Genomic DNA, 21,450 nt, shown 5'->3' with positions numbered 1-21,450 from the left:
TATCAAATCAGTCAGAATATTGCACTTTATAACCTTTTTTTTTTAAATTTTTTTTACCGTACGCGGGCCTCTCACTGTCGCGGCCTCTCCCGCTGAGGAGCACAGGCTCCGGACGCACAGGCCCAGCGGCCATGGCTCACGAGCCCAGCCACTCCGCGGCATGTGGGATCCTCCCGGACCGGGGCAGGAACCCGTGTCCCCTGCATCGGCAGGCGGACTCCCAACCACTGCGCCACCAGGGAAGCCCGTATAACCTTTTTTGTTTAGTTTCAGAAAAATTGTGGGAGACAGAATAACTCTAACTAGTGCGTCTCTTTGATTTTGGTGTTCTTGTGAGTGCTTTTTCCAAGTTCCACAGGACTTTAGGCCACAGAAATCTCACCACCCCTTTGGAATTTTTTACTTTTTTTGAAAGCTTCTACTGAGGCAGTACAGAACTAACTTCTAGATAAGTGTGATGCATTATGACCTCTGGCAAGATAACTGATCAAATATGGGATATCACATACTGAGATGGGGAAGTTTTGCTTCCTTGTGGTGTTCATGTTTCCAAAATTGGCATTAGGCACAAACATCATTTGGGAACCTTAGCTAAAAATTAGAACTTAACAAGTTTTATGAAAAGAATACCATTTTAACATTGCACTGTAGGATTTTTGTTTACATCCCTGACTCTACTTCTGTTTTGTAAATAAATTCATTTTTACCCTTTTTCTAGATTCCACATATAAGAGATATCTTATGATATTTGGTTTGCTATGTCTGACTTACTTCACTCAATATGACAATATCTAGGTCCATCCATGTTGCTGCAAATGGCATTATTTTGTTCATTTTTATTGCTGAGTTATATTCCACTGTAGATATATACCACATCTCCTTTATCTGTTTATCTGTTTTATGGTTTTTGTTTTTTTTTTTTTGCGGTACTCAGGCCTCTCACTGCTATGGCCTCTCCCGTTGCGGAGCACAGGCTCCGGACGCACAGGCTCAGCGGCCATGGCTCACGGGCCTAGCCGTGGCATGTGGGATCTTCCCAGACTGGGGCATGAACCCATGTCCCCTGCATCAGCAGGCAGACTCTCAACCACTGCACCACCAGGGAAGCCCTGTTTATCTGTTTTTATTAAAAAATAATTACCTAATTTTTATTTTTTGCTACATCAAATCTTAGTTGAGGCACATAGGATCTTTTGTTGCAGCACACGAGCTCTTTGTTGTGGCATGTGAGCTTCTCTCCAGTTGCGGCACATGGGCTCTGTGGTTGAGACGCTCAGGCTCAGTAGTTGCCCTGTGGCATGTGGCGTCTTAGTTCCCTGACCAGGGATTGAACCCATGCCCCCTGCATTGGAAGGTGGATTCTTAACCGCTGGACCACCAGGTAAGTCCCTATCCATTCCTCTGTTGATGGACATTGAGGTTGCTTCCATGTCCTGGCTATTGTAAATAGTGCTGTAATGAACATTGGGGTGCATGTATTTTTTTTCAAATTATGTTTTTCTCTGGGTATATGCCCAGAAGTGGGATTGCTGGATCATATGGTAGCTGTATTTTGCTTTTATAAGGAACCTCCATAGTGTTCTCCATAGTGACTGCACCAATTTAAACTCCCATCAACAGTGTAGGAGGGTTCCCTTTATGCCACACCCTCTCCAGCATTTACTGTTTGTAGATTTTTTGATGATGGCCATTCTGACTGGTGTGAGGTGATCCCTTATTGTAGTTTTGATTTGCATTTCTCTGATAGTGTTGTTGAGCATCTTTCCATGTGCATACTGGCCATCTGTATGTCTTCTTTGGAAAGATGTCTATTAAGGTCTTCTGCCCATTTTTTGATTGGGTTCTTTATTTTCTTTATTCAATTGTATGAGCTGTTTGTATATTTTGGAGATTAAGCCCCATTGGTTGCACTAGTTGCAAATATTTTTTTCCCATTCTGTAGGTTGTCTTTTCATATGATTTATGTCATATGATAATGTTTTGCCTATGCTCTCTTCCAGGAGTTTTATCGCGTTATTTCTTATGTTTAAGTCTTTAACCCATTTTGAGTTTATTTTTGTGTATGGTGTGTTTTATCTTCATTGATTTACATGCAGCTGTCATACCTTCCCAACACCATTTGCTGAAGAGAATGTATTTTTTCCATGGTTTATTCTTGCCACCTTTATTGAAGATTAATTGACTACAGGTGTGTGAACTTATTTCTGGGCTTTCTACTCTGTTCTTTGATTCAAATGGCTGTTTTTGTGCAAAAATTATGCTGTTTTGATAACTGTAGCTTTGAAGTATTGTCTGAAGTCAAAGGGTGTCACCTCTTGCTTTGTTCTCTTTCCTCAGGATTCTTTTGGCACTACTGGGACTTTTATGGTTCCATATAAATTTTATGATATTTGTTATAGTTCTGTGAAAAATGTCATGAGTATTTTGATAGATATTGCATTAAATCTGTATATTGCTTTGGGTAGTATGGCCACTTTTAACAATATTAATTCTTCCAATCCAAGAGCATGGGATATCTTTCTATTTCTTTGAATCATCTTCAATTTCCTTTATTAATGTTTTGTAGTTCTTAGCATATAAGTCTCTCACCTCCTTGGTGAGGTTTATTTCTATGTATTTTATTTTTTAATGTCATTTTAAAAGGGATTGTCTGTTTACTTTCACTTTTTGATATTTTATTGTTAAAGAAATGCAACTGATTACTGTAAGTTAATCTTGTCTCCTGCTACCTTGTTGAATTTATAGTTCTAGTAGTTTTTGTGTGAAGTTTTTAGGGTTTTCTACATGTAGAATCTTGTCATCTGCACAAAGTGACAATTCTATATTTTCCCTACCAGTTTGACCAAATGTCACTCTTGATGCCCTCAGGAGGGCACTCAGATATACTGCCATAGAGTAGGGAAAATGTGAGTTTGTCATGTGAGATGCTGAGGGTTCCCATAGGTCAGCTGAGGGTTTCTACAGGTGAGGCTTTCCCAATGGCTCATGCACTAGGCTTCCTGATGGAGTCCATAGCACAGTGAGCAGAAATTGTATCCCTTTAATGCCTTTTTTGCTGCTCTCCTAATCTTTTCCCTCCCCACAGTGATGGAGGCCCTAATTTAAAACTCTGGATGCTGTGAGAGACAAATGAGTTTATTTGGCAGAGTCACACAGAGCTGTGAAGCCACAATTTCATTTACCCTCTGAGGAAAAAAACAGCCTGAGAGGGTCTCATTTAGCCCTAAGCTGTGCCCCCTTATTGTAGGGATTGATGTGGGCAAAGTCAAGCTGTTCTTCTTACCCATTCCAATGCACCAAAACTTGTTTTTATTCCCCTCCAACAGAGTGCTGAAATTTCTCCTCTGGGAGCCTGGACTTCCACAAAGGCTCTCTTGTCCATGGGGACTGACCCAGTCAGTATTCTCCAGGTACTCCCAGACTGTGGCCAAGAAAGACTGGTACTTGTTTACACTCTCATCCATGCTCCACAGGTTGAATCAAAGTCCATCTACCTATAACTCAATGCACAGGTGGGCAAAAAATCCTCCCGGGTCCCTTGTTGTATGGTGAGGATCTCACATCTCTCAAGGATGCACTTTTTTTTGTTCATGGACAGATATCGACAGATAGCATATTTTTGTTGGTAAAGATGGGGACAAAAAAAGAGGAACATCTTATGCCTCCGTAAAGTTGATGTCACTCTTAAATCAGTTGTCTTAAGTAGGTCCAATGAGCTAAGGAAACAATGGGAAAAGAACTGAAGGAAATTGGGAAAATAATGTCCAAGCAAAATGAAAATAAAGGGATAGAAATTATATTAAAAAAAAAACCCAAAAAGAAATTCTGGGACAGCAAAGTACAAGACCTGAAGTGAAATACTGAATAGATGTGTCCACATCAGATTTGATCAGGCAAAATAAAGGATTAGTGAACTTAAAGATAACCCAATGAAAGTATTCTATCTGATAAGCAGGAAAAAAAATGGGGAAGAATTAACAAAGTCTGCGGTACTTATAGGACACAACCAAACATATCAACATACACTTTATAGGAGTTCCTAAAGGAGAAAAGAGAGATAAAGGAGCAGAAAATATCTTGAAAGAGTAGTGGAACAAAACTTCCCTAATTTGAATATGACAGGAATATACATGGTCAAGAAGCACAACAAACCATAGGCAAGATAAACTCAAAGAGACCCCAAACCAAAACATGTTGTAATGAAATTGTCTAAATCTAAAGATATAGAATTTTGAAAGCAGCAAGAAAGAAGATACTCATCACTTACATGGGATCCTCAGTAACAATAACAGGTAATCTCTCTTACTGCATGGAGAAAAACTAAAATTATTTCCCATCAAATCAGGATTAAGAATGCCCACTTTCACCACTTCCATTCAATACTATACTGAAAATTGAAGGCACAACATTTAGGCAAGAAAAAGAAATAAAAGTTATCCAAATTGGGAGGCCCGCGCACCACGATGAAGAGTGGCCCCCGCTCGCCGCAACTGGAGAAAGCCCTCGTGCAGAAACGAAGACCCAACACAGCCAAAAATAAATAAATAAATAAATATAAAAGTTATCCAAATTGGAAAGGAAGCAGTAAAATTATCTCTGTTTACTAATGACGTAAACTTATATGTAGAAAACCTAAAGATCCCAGACATAAAAAAAAAGTTAGAGCTAATAAACAAATTCTACCAATTTTCATTATACAAAATCAACACACACATTCAAAATCAATTGCATTTAGGTACTCTGGTAATGAACAAAAAGAAAATTAAGAAAACAGTTTCATTTAAAATAGCATCAAAAAGAATAAAATACTTAGGTATAAATTTAATCAAAGAGAGGAAAGACTTGTATGATAAAAAGTACAAAATGTTGCTAAAAGACAGTAAATAAGACCTAGATAAATATAAAGCCATACTGTATTCATGGATTAAAAGACAATAATGTTATAATGATAATTATAACATTATTATATTATGTTATATATATATAATATATATTATATATATAATGTTATATTATAACATACCCAAAGAATCTACAGATTTAATGCAATTCTTATCAAAATCTCAAAATAATTTTTTACAGATATAGAAAAATCAATCCTAAATTTTAACTGGATTCTCAAGGGATACTAAATAGCCAAAATAATTGAAGAACAAAGTTGGAAGATTCGTACTGCTTCATTGCAAATACGCTAAAACCTACAATAATCAAAACAGTATGATACTGGCATAAAGGCAAAATACCAATTAAGTAGAACAGCCAGCCAGTTACAGGATGCCAAGAACATTTGGTGGGTGAAGACAGTCTTTTCCAGAAATGGTGCCAGGGAGAATGAATACCTGTATGCAAAATAATGAAGTTGGACCCTTGTATACAAGAATTAACTCAAAATGAATCAAAGACCTAAATATAAGACATTAAAATATAAACTCTTGGAAGAAAACATCAGGAGAAGCTTCATGATATTGGATCTGACACTAATTTTTTTTGACGTGACCAAATCACAGGGAGCAAAATAAAAAAATAAATTGAATTTCAACAAAATTAAAATTTTTTTGGTATCAAGTGTACTATCAACAGAGTGAAAGGGCAACCCACAGATTGGGAGAAAATGTCTATGACTCATATATATGATAAGCGATTAATATCCAAAGATGTAAAAAATTCCTATAATTCAACAGTAACAACAACAAAAACTCAATTTTAAAAAAGGGTAAAGAGCGTAATAGAGATTTCTCCAAATAAGATACACTCATGAACAATAAGCACGTGAAAGGAGACTCAACATCATTATTCATTAGGTAAATGCAAATGAAAACCACTTCATAGCTATTATGATACATATATTTTTAATGGAAAATAAGCTTTGGGGAAATTGTGAAGAAATCTGGATCCTTGGAGGGAATGCAAAATGGGGCAGCCAATATGGAAAACAGTTTGGTTCTCCTCAAAATTTAAGCACAGCATTACAGCATGATCCAGCAATTCTGGTCCTAGCTATATATATAAAAAAATTTAAAGCAGGTATCAAGCAGATACTTGCACAGCAGCATTTACATCACTGTTGTTAACATTAGCTAAATGTGGAAACAACCCAAATGTCCATCAAGAGGTGAATAAACAAAATGTGGCCTGTGCATAAAACGACTCTTATTCAATCTTAAAAAGGAACAAAATTCTGACATTATGCTAAAACATGGATGAACTTCAAAGACATTAAGTGAAATAATCTAGTTATAAAAGGACAAATACTGGTATGGAGTACTTGAAAGTAGTAAAATTCATAGAAACAGAAAGTGGAATCGTGGGTTCCAGGATTTGCATATGGGGAAAATGAGGAGTTGTTTAATGGGTATAGAATTTTAGTTTTGCATGATGAAAAGTTCTGGAGATTGGTTGCCTAGCAATGTGAAGTTACTTAACGCTACCAAACTGTACATGTAGAAATGGTTTAGGTGTCAAGTCTTATGTTACATATATTTTACCACAACAAAAACCCAGATCCACTTAAAGAAAAAGATCCAATTGTGAATAATACTGTCCAGTAGAATTAATTTATCCCTGTATGACTATGAGGACTAGGAGGGCTCTATCCCTGTACTTTATCTCTGCTTCCCCATGGTTGGTCTTGACTCTGTTTTGAAATTCTGGCTTTTGTGCTACCTCTACCAGCTCAGAGTCACTCATAACAACCTCCTGGTATCAACTGGGAATGTACCATAAACCTCATTCAGGGTTCCCAGGCTGAACTTGTCCATGGTTTGATTTTAGGTACCACCAACTATGCTTTCATTGCTGTTCCACTGTTCCACTTCTACCATGAAGTTGGAGCTTCACCTCCAGGGCAGATGCCTACACTAATAGGCAAAGGAACACAATCATATGAACTTAGACTATGCCCTTTTAAGTGTTTACATTCCAGTCAAGGAGACCCATATATAAAATTGAAAGTTCTAGGCAAATTGTGAGTGTGGCTTGATAGGCAACTTGCATCTTAAACAACTACCCAGTGCAATTTTCTAGGAATTCATGAAAATTTCCACATCCAGTTGTTCTGACATATGATGACCTTCTGGATGATGACATTTTTTCCCCCTAACGTCACTTCTTTGTGTGGACAGGTTAGTGGCTATTCATCACTAAGTTTTGGCTCCCAAAATCTAAAATTTCCTACATTTGGGGAATTTCCTTCTTATGTAGCAGAATAACATCTCCCATTGTAGAACCTGATCTTGCCAGCTTCCCTTTCAGTCAGTGAGTGCATGCGTCCCACACTTTTCCAACTAGTGCATCTATCAGACACTGAGTTGGAGACAAAGTCTGGGATCTTGCTGGTGAGGCTAGTGACAGCCAGTGTCAGAGGCAGAAGCATAGCTTGCACTTCTCAGGGTAGCATCAGAGCTTAGCATCATTCATGCAAATGATGTGTAAGTGTGCCTGTGCTGGAAGCAAGCATTAGTGTCTTTATAAACTCCCCTTGTGGGGTGGTTCTAACCATTGTTCCTGGTGATTTCAGGAATCATTATTCCCTGATCTTTCCCAGATTCCAAAAATATTCATCTGTTAAATCCCATTCTGTTTAAATCAAATGGAGTAGGTTTCCATTGCTTCTAATTAGGAAACCTGATTGGTACAAATAGAAAGAGAATAGTTTCATACAGATTAGTCTGGTACTTGAGTTTCTCAGTGTGGTAGTTGGGTAAATTAAGAACTCCTTATACAATTGCTATCAGATACTTGGAAACAAAGATGAAAATACAAAGAGCAAAATCTACCAGCAGTACTCAAGAACAAAATCCATTTTGTAAAGTCCTGAGAGCCATAGATGGAACCACATCCAGGGGAAGACAAGAGTCCTTTCTGTTGCCAGTACAGCTATCAGAACAGCTCCCAACTGTGATACCTAGAGCAAAACACACCAGTGGCTTTTCAGTCTAGCTGCATATTAGATGTACTTGGGTAGCTTTAAAAATCCCGGTGCCCAAGCCTCACCCCAGACCAATTACATCAGCATCTTTGGAGGTGGGGTACAGCACCAGGTTTCTTGATGGATCCAGTGGTTCCAACGGTGGGGTAACTAACTATTCTAGTTTGCCTAGGACTAAGGAAAACTAAGAGGTTTCACCAGGACACCGGGCTTTCAGTAAAAATGAGAGTTGCAGGTAACCAAGACAGTTGGACAGCCTACTGGCAGCCAGTGTTGAGAATCCCTGCCTTATACCCGTAAAGACTAAGTAAAGCCAATCTGAGATGGGGTTGGAGGTTGGAGGATGCTAGTTTGCAGAAATGGCACATATGGGAGTCAAAAACTTTTCTTCTTTATGTGCCAGCAACTCCACTCCTCAGTATATACCCTAAACAATTAAAAATATTTGTCTACACAAAAACATTTACATGAATGTTCATACTAGCATTATTCATAATGTCAAAAGGCTAACACAACCAAAGTCCATCAACAAATGAAAGGATAAACAAATGGTGGTATAAACGAGTAACTGAAATATTATTCAGCCACAGTATGAATGGAGCACTAATACATGCTACAACAGTAATTTCTTGTATTTTTGTCTGAAATTGAGTATGCTCGGTTGTTTACTTTGACATGTTACTTGTAAAAATGAGTTGTTCACCTGTTTATTTTTCTGATGACTATATGTTCTTTGGAAAGTCTGTTTACTGGAGAAAATACATATCATTTATAGATAGTCACATTATTAAAAGACAGCCATGATTTAAAGCCTTGCTACTGCCTTCAATTTTAAAGGTAAGTGATGAAAAGAGGAATCTACACATTTTAAAACAAAATATGTTGCCTTTATACAAGTTTTTTCTAATTAATCTCTCAGTTCAAATGTATCTTGAGCATTTACCCATACTAAGTATTTTTTGATATAGTAAGTAATCTTTAAAGACTGGATGGTGTTCCAACCTGTGGATGCACTGTCCCTTGTTTAGCTTATTTAAATTGGTCATTTAAACTGTTTTGATTATTTATAAAATATGTCACTACCTAAATTTGACACACATTTATTTTCTGTTACCTTTCACTTCAGATTATATTTTAGGATAAAAGTTTACAGGGGAATTCCCTGGTAGTCCACTGGTTAGGACTCCATGGTTTCACTACCAAGGGCCAGGGTTCAATCCGTAGTTGGAGAACTAAAATCCCACAAGCAGGTTGGTGTGGCCAAAAAAAGAAAGAAAAGTTTACATATAGAGTTGAAGCTTTATCCAATTATTCCTACCCTGCCATCCCAAAATTAATCCCTAATCTTAAATTGGTGATTGTTCTTCCTATTCTATTTTTTTGGTTTGTTTTCTTATTCTTTAGTTCATTATTTAACTACAAACTGTGTATCCATAAATAATATAAATTTTCTCTGTGTTTTTAAAATTCTACACATAAAATGCAAGTACATACCTTTAATTCTCTTAACACTATGATTTTGAAATTTTTTTTTTTTTTCGGTATGTGGGTGTCTCACTGTTGGGGCCTCTCCCGTTGCAGAGCACAGGCTCCGACGCACAGGCCCAGTGGCCATGGCTCATGGGCCTAGCTGCTCCGTGGCATGTGGGATCCTCCTGGACCGGGGCACGAACCCGTGTCCCCTGCATCGGCAGGCGGACTCTCAACCACTGCGCCACCAGGGAAGCCCTGATTTTGAAATTTACTCATGTTGACATACATGGAGTTCATTGTAACCCTTATATTATAATTTATAAATATATTAATGTAATTTATTCACAGTTTTTCTACTAATAAACACATAGGTTGTTTCAAGTAATTTAGAATCAATGCTCTTATGATTGAACACGTGTTCAAGAGTTTACCTAGACTTTCTCTAGGGGATATGCCTGGAGAAGAATTAACTGTACCAATTTAAGGAATCTGAGATTCCTGGAAGAGGAATATCTTGTTAGAGGCATGTGCTATTTCAGTTCCTCTAGATACTGGCAAATTGCACACTTCAGCCAGTAGTGAATGAAAGTTTCATTTCCTCACAACCTTGCCACCACTGTGTGTTGTGAGATGTTGTGTTAAGCATCTTTGCGGTTAGACATCTTTTAATGCTTCTTGGCCAACAAGATTCCATCTTTTGTGAATTTCCTGTTCATAGCCTTTGTTTATTACCCTGTTGGATTGTATATCTTTTTTCTTATTGATTTCTAAATGTTTTGAATATATGCTTAATTAAGACAAGGTCTCTAAGTGTGTGTGCCATGCACAAATGGGTAATTAAGGAGATTTTGATTATTACAAAAGTAAGAGCAGATGTGGAGGAAAACCAATAAGGGATCATGCAACAGTCAAGGCTGGTAACACTGGTGAGTCCTCACCACTTTCGGTTTGATGTGAAAAAGAAGCTCTGAGGACAATTATTCAGAGATTTTTGGTGTTCCTGTATATGGTCCGAATCTTCTGAGCAAAGGACGCTGAGAGGCTTTGTTAGAGGATGATGGGACAGCAGCCAGCCCAGAGAGCTGAAGAGAGTGGATATTGCAGACTAAGAACGTGGCACTTCCGGAGCCATCCGGGTCCCTCGGCCTTCTCCTTCTCAACCGGGAGAACTTTGCTCGCCTTCCAGGGCAACAAAGCTGGAGAGCCTCCGGCTCAGGCCCTGGGAGTTTGGCTTGCATCCCAGGGAAAGTCATCTCTCCGCAGGAGAGGAGGGCGGGCCAGCAGCAGCCCTGCTGACAGCTCGGCTCCTAACTCAGGGCTCCTGTGCTCTGCCGCGTCCCCACCACGGGCAGGTGACAGCGCTCTTGTTACGTCGCCCTGTGGGAACCGGCGAGCTGGGTATCAAGTAAAGACACTGCTCTGGCTGCTGCATTTTGCTGTAATAAAGTCTGTGCCTCTGACCAGGGCTCTGGTGCCTTCCATCAGGATATGCGCATGAAACCGGGGCAAGCTGACTTCTGAGCTCGCGGGAGGGTAAAAACTTCGAAGTTTCTGACGCCCAGGAGCCAAGCTCTGGTGGAGGGTCACAGCCAGCTCCCTCCACAGACCGGGAGTCAGGGCAGTAAGCCCACACTTCCTGCCTTCTTAGCACCCCCTGTCCCCCAACCTCTCCAGAGTCCCCACCGTTAAGCCAGGGTGGGGCCGGAGCACCAGCCTCAGTTCATACTGGTTGCCAGCGATGATTAAAAGAACAATTCTCAAAAAAAAAAAAAAAAAAAGAACAATTCTCAGTTTTTAAATCGTAGTATGCAATACACTTGTAGCTGTACCTGGCTCTTTCACTTAAAATGTTTTACAAATGGCTTCAAACACGTGCACACAGAACACCTTATTCTTTTTAATAGCTTCACAACATTCCATTGTGTGGAGATAACTTATTTAACAAATATCTTACTGATAAATATTTAAGTTGATTTCAACTCTTTACTACAACAAATAGTCTTTGTACATAGGTATTTCTGGACATATATGTTGCAAGGCAATCTGCAAAATATATTTGCAGAAATAGAATTTCTAGGTTTAGAGAGTACTCCCAATAGATAAACTGTTCTTCAGAGCAGTAATGTCAATTTATACTCCAACATCTATACCTTATGTTATATAACATTTTTAGCCCAATCTCATAAATGGACGATAACTTCAGAGTTTAATCTGTATTTCTTTTACTATGGGTAAGACCGAATCTTTGTTCACATGTTTAAGAGCCATTTCTATCTCCTTGCCCATTTTCCTAATTTGTGGTTGTAATTTTCTAATTGTTTTATAGAAATTCTTTATGTAGAAAATTGAAAATTGATTCGTTTTTTGGTCATATCAGTTACCAATTACCCCCAGTTTATTAACTTCTGATATTATTTATGTTGTTTTTCTTCTTTTAGGATTTATTTACTAAAAATTAATAGTTTATCCCCTGAGATATATTTTTATTTTTGTGTGATCACATATTTTCAATTATTTACTTTACAGCATCTGGATTTTTACAATTTGAAAAAGACCTTCCCCACTCTGAGACTCCATATGCATACAAACAGAGCAATTTTACACAATCTTTTCCAAAAAATAGAAGAGGAAGGAATATTTTCCAGTTCATTTTATGTTACTATGATACCAAAACCAGACAAAAAAGTATATTTAAAAAAATTATAGACCAATATCTCTCATGAACTTAGAAACAAAAATGCTCAGGAAAATATAAGCAAATCAAACTCCAAAATGAATTAATAAATTATATACATGACTAAGTGGGTTCATTCCAGTGAGGCAAGGCTGGTTCAATATTGTTTAAAAATCACTCAATTTAACTGACATATTAACAGGGTGGTTAAGAAAAGTCATGTGACTACACTGGTTGATACAGAGAAAGCACTTGACAAAATTCGTCAGCAATTTATGATAAGGACTTTCACTAAACCAGAAATAGAGGGGACCTTCCTGAACTTGATAAAGAATATCTACAAAACCCCTATAGCTAACATACTACTGGAGAAGAAAAAAAGGAAGGATGTCCTACCTCATCACTGCTATTCAGCATAGTACTTCCTAGTTCTCACCACTGCATAAGGCAGGAAAGGAAATAAGACCTACACAGATAGGAGAGAAATAAAATATTTGCAAATGTCATGGTGGTCTATGTAGAAAATTCCACTGAGTCTATATAAAACCTCCTAGAATTGGTAAGTTAAGCAACTTTGCGATTTGAAAGATTAACATGCAAAACTTATTGTATTCCGATATAACAGCAATGAATACATATAACAGCAATGAATACATGAAATTAAAAAATATAATACCATTACAGTCAATCTAAAACTGAAATATTTAGGTGTGAATCTAACAAAGTATATTCATAACTTGAAAGCTGCAAAGCTACAAAAAGGATCTAAATAAATGGAGACACATACTGTATTCATGGATAAGGAGTCTCAATAGAGTAAAGATGTTAATTATCCCTAAATTGACAGGATTAACTCAATTCCTATAAAATCTCAGCAAGACTTTTTAAGGATTTAGGGAGAACTATTTTAAATTTATGTGAAAAGGCAAAGGAATTAGAGTTGTTAAATTGAAAAGTAAGTATAAAGAAGAATCAGACCACATGATTTCAAGACATTTAAATAGCTATATTCATTGATTTGGAAGTACTACTGGTATTGGAGGTATAGTATTAGAGGAAGGATAAACACACATATAAATAGAACAGAATAGAGACCTCAGACAGGGAAGTAGGTATGACTATGAAGGAGTAGAAGGAAGGAGATATTCACAGTAATAAAATGGTTCTGTGTCTTGATTGTAGTTGTGGTTAAATGAATCTATATATGTGATAAAATGTCACTCTACCAATGTTAATTTCATATTGTACTACATCTATGTAAGATAACTCATTGGGGGAAACCTGAATAATGCACACAATGATATCTCTGTTGGGCACAGAAAAGCTCGCGGTACTAACTTTACAACTTCCTGTGAAACTATGCTCATTTCAAAATAAAAAAAAATTTAAGTCTCCCATATATCATTTATTAAATTTAAATTTTAATACACCTAGACTTTGTTAAGCTGGGATGTGAGTTAAAGATCTCTATGAGAAACTGTGAAGGTTACTCTGCTTTAGAAATAAAATTCTAAAATGTTCAGTAGCTGAAAATATAAATCTCACAAGATGTCAGTTTGGGCTACTATAATAAAATACCATAGACTGGGAATCAAACAACAATCATTTATGTCTCACAGTTCTGGATTCTGGTAAGTCCAAGGTCAAAACTTTGGCAGATTCTGTATCTCATAAAGGACTTCCTCCTGGTTCATAGATAGCTGTCTATTCTCTATGTTCTCATATGGTGGTACAGGTTAGGGGTCTCTCTGGGATCTTTATAGGAGCCCTAGTCCCATTCATGAGGGCCCTATCCTCATGACCTCATGACCTCCCAAAGGGTCCCACCTACAAATAGCATCATATTGGGGGTTACGATTTCAACATATAAATTTTGGGGAGATAACAAACATTCAGCTCACAGCAATGACTAAGGTGGTCATTCCAGACCAGTGGGCGGTTTGCTTCCAAACATCATTTAGGGGTCCAGTTTCTATTTTATCCTCCCTCCATCCCCTCAGATGTCACCTTTGTCAATTCTGGGGTGATTCTACCTCTGGGTGGCAACAAATTGGAAGAAATATGAGAGTAAGGAGGAGTTAAATTCAAGGTCTTAAATCTAGGCTGGAAACTCACCTATTACTTATACTCATTCTCTTTTGGCAACAACTTTGTTGTATAGTTACACCCAACCATGAAAGGGGCTATTAAATGTATCTATGTACCCAGGGAGAAGGAGAAAATGGAGTTTGGAGGACAACTACCACTCTTTGGATAAGATCCACATGATTTTTTTCTAAGTGACTACAAATTTGTCAAGTTTGCTATTTATTAAATAATCCCATTCTCCATACACTTACACAATATCACTTTCTTATATAATAATTTTTATGCTATGTACTAATTTCAGGCAGTTTTACCCATTAATCTGTCGATGTTTCAGAACTGTACCCATAAAATTAACGCATTTATAATGTATTTAATATTTAATAGTCCTAGTACTGCCTGCGACCATTTACTCTTTTCTTAATTTTTTCCCTGCCTTTGTTTGCCAATTTTTCCATATTAACTTTAAAGTAATGTATTTCTAAAATATATTCTCATTACTTTTGAAAACTTTAATCTGGGGATTTCCTAAAGAACGTGTATCTGATATGTTCTTCCATAATGAATGTATATCTGATATGTTCTTCCACCTTTTCAAGCTTTTAGGTCTTCTACTAATATTTTAAGATTTTGTTACATATGTTTTGCACATTTCTTTTTAACTTCTCAGTTGTCAGAATTCTAAGTTGGTGGCGCTTAGAGATATTTCATTGTTTTCCTGCTTTTTTTTTTTCCTGCTGATGTAATTCATATTGTTAAACTACTTCATTTTTCACTGTTGGTAATTTTTTCCCTGTTCTCAAAATTTTCACTTGGCTTTTGTGTTCAGAAATTTTAATTTCACTTCTATATGCTAGAGTTGGGTCTCGTTTATCTGCTCTGAGCATTCATGTCTTTCTATGCTGATATATTCTCAGCTGTTCTTTTACTACTCGATAAGGATGTTGTACATTCAGACTCCTGTGTTATACACGCTTGAGGTTTTGTTTTCTCAAGGGATTGTTTACCATCTCCTTCCTTTGGAGCGACATCAAGAAACAACCTTCCTTTCTACCTCAGTGGGAGTTTACCTAGCCCTCCCTTTCATGAAGGCAGAGTCTGCCCATGATCATAAAATCCCTTTAGATTTTATGTTTTCCTGTGCCCTCACAAACATCTGTAAATTAAAAAAAAATTTGCCATTTAGTTAGATAAAAAGTAGAGCATGGAGATGATTTTTAAAAAGGTTTTAAAGAAAACTTAAGTTACATGTACATATAAGAGAGTGCACATATCCAAACTGTAAAGAGTGATCAGTTTTCACAAACTTGTTAGGACCATTTAACCAACACCCAGATCAAGATAAAACATTAGGTCCAGAAACAACCATAAGGCCCTCTTTCAGACATTACCCCCCAACTGCTATATACCATATGCCATTGTATTAATGTGCTACAATTTCTGTATCCATTCTGCTGGTTATAGGCATTTGAGTACTTTCCAGTTTGAGGCCACGATGTACAGTACTGTGTAAAACCCGTGTAATGTGTTGTGGTGCATATATTTTGCATTTCTGTTGCATATATATCAAAGGATAAAACAAATGCATAGTAAGGTATGCATCTGTTAAACTCTAATATAAAATGCTAGTTTTCCAAAATGGTTTTACTCTCAACACTGCTGTCGTGTTTATTTCCTTAATTAAATTACTAGTAAAATTGGAAAATTTTTGGAGTATAGGCCTTTAAAAAGTATTTTCCCACAAATTATGAGTCATGACTAAACACAGATCTGGAAGAATATGTGGGTAGTTGTTTATTTAATTTCTTACTGCAAATTAAGATACTATCAAGACAGAATTTCTTATATTTCCCACAGAAACTGAAGCTTCTGTATACACATGTATATATAAAAAATTTTGAAGCAGACAAAATGTTGGAGAAGTATCTCAAGCAGGCTTACTATAAAATGAGTTGCTACCTTTTAATTATAAAGAATTCTTGCAAATCAATAAGAAAAAAATGAACCTTGATGACACAATGGTCAGAGATCATGGGCATTCAGGTTAAAAACTAAGTTATTTTTGTTAGATACTATTAATAATTTTTGAAGAATGATAAATGCCTTCAGGAATGACCTTGTGCACAAATATCACTAGTCAAGTATTTTCTCTTGTAGCTGCTGGTAAAGGAAAGGTAGCTGGTAAAGTACATGGTAATTAAACATTGTTGACTGAGTAGCAATAAGTCAAAAGAGAACAAGAGAAGGAAAGAAAAAGTTTGGTGAGAACAGGAGGATACTAGGAAGAGAGCAGAAGATATGCAATATTAAAAACTCTCTCAGGGGCAGCAGATGACTTTAGTGCCAACACCTATTATGTAGTTGTGCAGGCTGTGTTGCTAGATTGTCTGGGTTCAAATCTCAGCCCACCACATAACATCAGTGTTACCTTGGCTTGTTATTAACCCCTATATACCTAAGTTTCCTCATCTTAAAAACTGAAATAATAATTAGTACCAGCCTCATAGAAATGTCAGGAGGATTATATGAGAGTATATTTGTAAACTCTTCAGAACAATGTCCATTGATTTAAAAATATTAAATTAAGATGGCAACAATAGTTAATCATACTGCATTATATATTTGAATGTTGCTAAAAGAGTAGATCTTAAAAGTTCTCATCAAAAGAAAAAAATTCTGTATCTACGTAGAGTGACAGATGTTAACTAGATTTACTATGGTGATCATTTCATAATATATACAAAGATCAAATCATTATGTTGCACACCTGAAACTAATATAATGTGTATGTCAATTATATCTCAATAAAAGAGAAAAAATATCAAATATAAATTAAATATATATTATTTCTACCCCAGGAAAACGGAGGCCTACCTTGTGTAAAACTGTACAATCTTTTAGAGAAAGAGATAGTGGCTGCTCTTCAAGGAAAAGGGCACATTTCTTACAAAATAGTAAAAACAATTCATACAAGGGTCTGGGAAAGACAGGCCATCCATACAGAAGAAACAGGACACAGAAAAAATGTGGGATATAAAATATAGTGGGATATAAAATATAAGTCCCCCAAAGGATTTAATCTGGCACAGAACAAAATAAATTTTTAGATGGCCAATATATATTTGAAAAGATCTCATTCTCATTTGTTATCAAGGAAATGAAAAGTAAAATACACAAGATACAGTAAACACTGATAGGAAGTGATAAAATCAAGAAGAATCGTTGGATGGATAATTATCTTAAAAATTTTTATATGACATTTAGTAATCAGTCATATGTACAGAGAAATGGAAAAAAGCATACACAGGCACAAGCAATACTTAATGTTCAGAAAAGAGCTAAGAAACTTTCTCCTCAGGATGACATCAAGGCTATGTTATACACAGCTAATTAGTGAAGAGTGTCCATGGTAAAAAGTCAGTCTGGAAAGGTGAATGTTTCTCCAAATGCCCAATTATCAGCAAAAGATCACAAGGCATACTAAGAAACAGGGAAACATGACCCATTCAATGGAAGAAAATCAAGCGGCAGAAACCATCCCCAAGAAAACAGGAATTGGACTTACTAGGAAAAGATATTTAAAACAACTGTCTTAAATATGTTTTAAAAAAATTAAAGGAGAGCAGGAAGGTGGTATATGAACAAAAAGAGAACAGCAACAAAGAAACATAAATTCTAAAAAGGGAATCAAATTCTGAAGCTGAAAACTAAAGGAGCCAGATTGAATATTTCACTGGAGAAGTTCAATAGCAGACTTGTGCATGCAGTAAGAAAGAATCAGTGAACTTGAGCACAGAACATTTAATATTATTTAGGAAAGAAACAAAGAGAAAAGAATGAAGAAAGTGAACAGAGCTTAGAAACTTGTGGGATACAAGCAACAGGACCAATATATGCATTATAGAAGTCCCAGAAGGAGAAGAGACAGAGACAAAAGCATATATATAAAGATTATTTGAAAAAATAATGAATGAAAACTTTTTAAATTTGAGAAAAAAAGACATAAATCAACAAATCCAAGAAACTCAGTCAACTCCAGTTAGGAAAAAGCCAAATAGACCCACACTGAGACACATTATATCAAACAGTCAAAAGTCAAAGACAAGGAATCTTGAAAGTAGCAAAAGGAAAAGAATCAACAAGTTATAAGGGAGCCTCTAAAAACTACCAGGTAATTTCTCAGCAGAAATCTCATAGCCTGGAAGGCAGTGGGATGATATATTTAAAATGCTAGTGGAAAAAAAAAAACAAAAAAAACTTTCAACTAAGAATTCTATATTTGACAAAATTTTTCTTCCAAAATTAGAGGGAAAAATTAAGCTAATAAAGACTTCCAGATTCCATAAAATCTCTATAGAGAAGCTGGCCAGATTGTCCTTATTTTTAGGCAGGCTTACATCATAGGTGGTGGTGTTTTCTTCCACAGAGGCACATCATATACGATTGTCTCTCTTTGTGATGTATGTGATTGTGAGCATAATAATTTATTTAGTCCACAAATATTTATTACTTGCTTTTTGCCAGATTATGCAGTGGTGAAAAAACAGACATGCTTTCTTAATGTTGCTTTTAGTTCAAGGTTTCACATCTTCAGTACTACTGATATTTTAGGCCATAAATAAAATAAAGACTTACTGTATTGTGCTGTGGTTTGAAATCTGTAGGCTATAATCATAAGATGCCAATATCACTCCTGTCTCCCATATACAAATTAAAAATAGGATAATGAACTTCTGTGATCTACCATCAAATTCAACATTAAGTCTTGGCAAACTTGCTTTATATCCAATTCTTCCCATTCCCTTCTATCCAATTATTTTGAATTAAGACTTAAATATGTCATATTTTTATAATTATTTCCAAATGTGTGTGGACACTTAAGAAAATAAATGAAATACCACTATTAAATCTAAATTTTTAAATTCAAATTTACAAAAAATTACTTCTTAATATCATTAAATATCCAGAGAGTATTCACATTTCCAACTGTCTCATAAGTATCACAAAAGTATGCCCAGCTTGTTTGTATGAATCTGATTCCAAATATGGCCCACATCATGTTATATCTCTTAAGTTCCTTTTTAAAAATTGTTTTAATTTTATATTTGGGTATAGACTTAGAGAGCGAACTTTTGATTACCGGGGGAAAATGGGGAGAAGGGATAGTTAGGGAGTTTGGTATTGACATGTACATACTACTATATTTAAGATGGATAACAACAAGGACCTACTGTATAACACAGGGAACTCTGCTCAATGTTATGTAGCAGCCTGGATGGGAGGGGAGTTTGGGGTAGAATGGATACATGTATATGTATGGCTGAGTCGCTTTGCTGTGCACCTGAAATTAAGTTCCTTTTTAATGCACAGTTTCTTCTCTACCTCCCTCTCTTCACTGGCTATTTGTCAAAGAAAAACGATCATTTGTTGGGTAGTTTCCACAGTCTAGATTTTACTAATTGCATCCTGATGTTTTAATCTTTTCTCTGATATCTGTGTGTCCTGCCAGCTGTTACAGGGTCCAAAAGCTTTGATCAAATTCAGGTTTGAGTTTTGGACAATACTATGTCCTAAGTGGTGGTGTTTAATTCCACGGAGAGGTAACATATTCTTATAATTGTAGCAGCTACTGCTGCTCAAAGCTGAGCTCCATTTTAATTCTTGTAGAATTGAAAATGATGACATTGTACTTCTATGATTCCTTCTTCATGATTTGCTGGAATGATTCCATAAGGGAATACTTCCCCTCAAGTACAGACTGGTTATCAAGAGGTGCAAGGTAAATCTGAACTTCGAGCATTACATTTCATTTATGGAAATTTCTGGATCGCCTTTGGCCTACTAGCTAGTACTGTTTATGGAAGGTGGTCACAGACTCAGGTGTTTTATACTGGAGCTCTTGGATTTGTTGTTATTTCTGAGGCTGTCATGGGAGAATTCTCTTTTTTGGGATTTCCTAGCTCTAACTGGGATGTCATGAACACAATTCTATTGTAGTGTTAAGTGCCTGACACTAAGCTTTTGATTTCTGGAGCATTGATTTCAGACAGCCATCTTGACTAAATATATTGCATTGCCAGTTATATGACACAGCCTCTAGTAAACAAACTAAAAAGGAAACCAGGCCACCCCACCCATGAAATTCCCCTTTTAGAAAGTCCTGGCTTACCTAGATAACTGACCACTTGAGTGAACCCGGTTTTCCCTTCCTGCACTTTAATTCCTGTTCTTATGTTTTAAATTCACTAATAGTGAACCTCAAAACCTGAGGCACCCCACCCTTAGGCAACAATAAAGGCAGAACTGCAGGTCCATGTTGTTCCCCTCTCTACTCTCAACTTTGCTGTGTGGCGCTGGGTGTGCTATGGTGCGCTCCAGGACCTGTGAGTAAGAAAGCTTGTTTTTCCAAAGCTTTCTGAGGGCTGTTGCCAGGCATGTTCTGCAAGCATAATAAGAATTACAAGGGCTGGTCCATTGTCTCTGGTTGGGAACATGTCCATGCAAACTTATGACCAGAAATGCAGGCCCAGGTGAGTGCCTCAGGCATTCTGAGCCAATAGCACCGCTATTGAGGGGCTGAGACTGACCTCTGAGACACAACTGGCTGGCAGAGGAGTCGTCAGTAACAACTAATTTAATAACAAATTCTTTGTCCAAAATGATTTTTTTTTTTTAGGCTGGCTCTGTTTATTTTGAAAAGGTTTGTTGAAGTTTTAAAAACACATTTAATTCTTTCAGTAACTAAAAATTTGCATCCAAGCCATAGGAAATTCACTCGTTTTTTTTTTTTTACGTCTTTATTAGAGTATAATTGCTTTACAATGGTGTGTTAGTATCTGCTTTATAACAAAGTGAATCAGTTAGACATATACATATGTTCCCATATCTCTTCACTCTTGCGTCTCCCTCCCTCCCACCCTCCCTATCCCACCCCTCCAGGCGGTCACAAAGCACCGAGCTGATCTCCCTGTGCTACGCGGCTGCTTCCCACTAGCTATCTACCTTACATTTGGTAGTGCATATATGTCCATGCTTCTCTCTCGCTTTGTCACAGCTTACCCTTCCCCCTCCCCATATCCTCAAGTCCATTCTCTAGTAAGTCTGTGTCTTTATTCCTGTCTTACCCCTCGGGATTTTCTTTTTGAAAATTACTATTTGTTTGGAATTTTTAAAGGACACAAGTCAGAGGACAAGGCCAGCTTAACTGGCATCTGACCTGTGTTGTGCACAGAGTCCCATACAGATGGCTTCTGTACTTGATTTAAAGCTATATTGTCACCAACATGAAACT

General features: G+C 36.8%; 1 long non-coding RNA gene across 1 annotated transcript in view; it reads right to left on the bottom strand.

Annotated features, from left to right (window-relative positions):
- Positions 1-21,450, bottom strand: part of LOC309817760 — a 35,049-nt gene that overhangs the window by 5,132 nt on the left and 8,467 nt on the right. Inside the window, exon 2 of the long non-coding RNA XR_014296248.1 lies at positions 12,471-12,540. This is a non-coding gene — a long non-coding RNA (uncharacterized lncRNA). The remainder of the gene's footprint in view (positions 1-12,470; positions 12,541-21,450) is intronic.

The sequence above is a fragment of the Grampus griseus genome (assembly GCF_964374135.1).
Source record: "Grampus griseus genome assembly, chromosome: Y".
Lineage (NCBI taxonomy): Eukaryota > Metazoa > Chordata > Mammalia > Artiodactyla > Delphinidae > Grampus > Grampus griseus.
The sequence above is the reverse complement of the archived record's forward strand: the minus strand, read 5'-3'. Positions and strand labels throughout refer to the sequence as shown.